The sequence below is a fragment of the Muntiacus reevesi genome, chromosome 5 (assembly GCF_963930625.1).
Source record: "Muntiacus reevesi chromosome 5, mMunRee1.1, whole genome shotgun sequence".
Lineage (NCBI taxonomy): Eukaryota > Metazoa > Chordata > Mammalia > Artiodactyla > Cervidae > Muntiacus > Muntiacus reevesi.
In genome coordinates, this window is record NC_089253.1 from 92,700,199 (window position 1) to 92,703,423 (window position 3,225).

Genomic DNA, 3,225 nt, shown 5'->3' on the forward strand with positions numbered 1-3,225 from the left:
TGACCTCAGAGTCTAGAAAAACACTATGCACCCTAAACATAAACCACAAAGGGTCAGCGGGGGGGAATAATTACATGGCATACTACAAAAATATTTTGTGCTCACATATTACCCTCTTTTCAAGAAGTTTAAAATATACTGTAAGTGTGATCATAATAATCTTCCCAACACTCCTGTGGGATAGAGACAAAATTAAAGTGTGTACTCAAGTTAAAAGGAGTAGTGGCTGACTTCCCACTACTAGGGCCAGCACAACAAGAAAGCAAGGCAGTAACCTCCAAGGTAATTGGGGCACAAACCATTTTAGGCTCTCAAATTGAGTTCAACACCTAGAATAGAGTTCAAAAGCAAACAAGTTGCTAAAACAGACCACAAAACGGTTGTAGGTCTGAGACACTTACACAGGAACTAATACTACAATTTATCAAGCCTGATTTATGACCTAAGAAATCACGTTAATTGATTCACTATTACCAGAGATTCATGTAAAGCGTATTTAAAGTGATTTCAGAATGAAAAAAAAAAATTTCTTCCTAGCTATGAATCACAATATCATTAGAATTTTTATAAATTTAATTTGGCTAGGAAGCCAGTATACTCAATACTCTAAAAATAATCAAAGAGCATTTATTAAACATTCTCATTTGTATAAACAGATTCCAGTAGGACATATTCAGAAAGAAAAAAAAAACTATATAAAATTTAAAATTGCACTTTTTTTAGCAGCACTGATAACTTTTTTAACTCCTCAAAGAGAGAGAGCTATCAATCCAACAGGCTAGGCATTTTATTTTATTTGGTATTATGTACATTTAACAAAGGTTTCCCAGGTGGATCAGTGGTAAAGAATTCACCTACCAATGCAGGAGATGCAGGTTCCATCCCTGGGTCAGGAAGATCTCCTGGATAAGGAAATGACAACCCACCCCAGTATTCTTGCCTGGGAAATTCCCATGGACAGGAGGGCTACAATCCATGGGATCACAAAGAGTTGGACACAACTTAATGATTAAACAACAACATTTAACAAGCACTTTCACATATAAAATCTTACTTTGGCCCAACAGGCAGCAGCGCAGACATTATATCTATTCCAGACACCAAGGCCCAGGCACAGACACTGGTCCAGCGCCACAGGCGGGCCCTTGGCAGAACCCAGCGGCGGTCTCCCTGCAGGACTCCTGGGCTCTCTCTACACAACATAGGCTCTCCCCCTAATAATGCAGGGACTCAACGCAAAAGCTAGGGCAAAGAAAGTTCACAAGCTGCCGTGACAGAGAAGTTCCAGCACACGAGGAACATGGAAGAACACCCTGCAATCCATGCAGGGAGTTCGACACCCTAAAGGAAAGACCAGCTACACACAAGCATGATGCCAACCTGGTAAGAAGGTTTTCCTGATTCTCAAACATTTTCAGTCCACAAATCACAGATCACCTATCACCCATCACCACTTGCTACAGCCCCCTAACTAAAATCTCACCAAAACCAAAGAAGAGGAGGACACCATTTTGCCTAACAGAGCAGTGAGTGACATGCCTCCTGAATGGAACCCAGTGGCATGGGGACTCACCTAATTCAAACGCAACCAGAACTAGAAAGGATACCAAGACATACTTGGAGGCCAAAAGAGATTGGTCCACGCCCGAAAGCTCCCACACTCATTGTGAGAAGGACCCCCCAAGCCCAAATCCAAGCTGGATTACTGTTAAACCACTCACAATTCTACTGAGTTTAACCATCAAGTTGACAAGCCCAGAGGAGGTCAGAAGCAACAAGTCAAAAGGCGATGGACAGACAAGTGGAAGCAAGAGTGACAAGAGACTGCAAGGACAGATTTTTGAAAAATTACACACAAGGACTTGAAAAGCACTGCAGTTTGGGGTCATTTATCATAAAAGCAAACAGTCTACTCCAAAAGTCCTAAAAATATCACAGCATTAAAATAAAGTCCAGTTCCATAACTTAGGTACAACATAATGAACCCAAGTTAACAAGCAAAATGTATGGTACAGTCTATGTGTTCTACTAAACATGGGGGGAAAGAAGTACAGTTAATGCCTTCTGTCTGCAAATCAATTTACATTCCAAAAAATACTTCCATATGAATTACCTCATTTGATCCTCAACAACGTTCTACGGCAAGCAGAGCAGATACCTCCACTGGCCAAGAATCTGCAGATAAATAATTCAACCTTAGCCAAGGCAGAGGGTTTATCAATGGCTGTGATAATCCTGTTATATTCATCTGTCAATTCATCTCACAGGAGAGAGCACTCCTGGAGCATCTATGCCCCTTGACAGGGGATGAAGAGAGAGAGCAGGGAGCTTCCTGGAAAGGGTCACCAGCGTGACATACCTGAATCTGGAACTTCACCTTCAAAACCCCTACCATGCCTCTGTGCCCCACAGCCCTCTTTATAAAGAACCATCCTTTGCTCTCTCATGCCATCACCCTCCCCTTGTAACGCCATGGGGGACTACCCGTGACCCCAGCCCCTTAGTGAGCACACACTCCTGTATAAGCTCCCCGCCTTGAGTGTGCACTGGACTGAGAGACCTGCTTCTCACAACAGAACATGTCACTGAGACAACACCTCCGTGACTAGGCAGTGTATACAGTGCCTCCATCCTGCTGGCAGACACTCCTCTGCTGGCTCTGATGAAACAGCTGCTATGCTGGGGAGGCCCATGAGGACTTATGGGACTCAGAAGCGTGTCCATCCCCAGTTGGGCCTTCAAATGTGATCCCAGCCCTGGCTGACAGCTTGACAGCAGGCTGTGAGGTCCTGAAGCAGCAGATCAAGCAAAGCCCTCCCTGAACTCCTGACCCACAGGGCCAGATAACAAGTGTGTCCTTTCTATACACCACTAAGTTTGTAATAATTTGTTACAGCAGCAAAGATAACTAATACACCGTGCATCAGGGCCTAGTAATTTCTTTTCTCAACTTGGGACATTTCACTATTTAACTAAGTGTCTCACTAAGTTGAGTTTTTCTCAACTTAGTCATTTCACTATCATTGTATCAACATTCTGCATTTATCACCAAAACTCTTGAAAGAATTATCTACTCTCTCTCGCTCCTCGTTCTCATCCTCTCAGCTCACTATCAAACCAGCAAAATCAGTACTTTTTTCTTAGTCTTTGTTCTACTCAAACTCTTGGCATTACAATGGATAACTCCTTACAACCCTGTGCACTGAAGCATCTCTGATTTTGTGT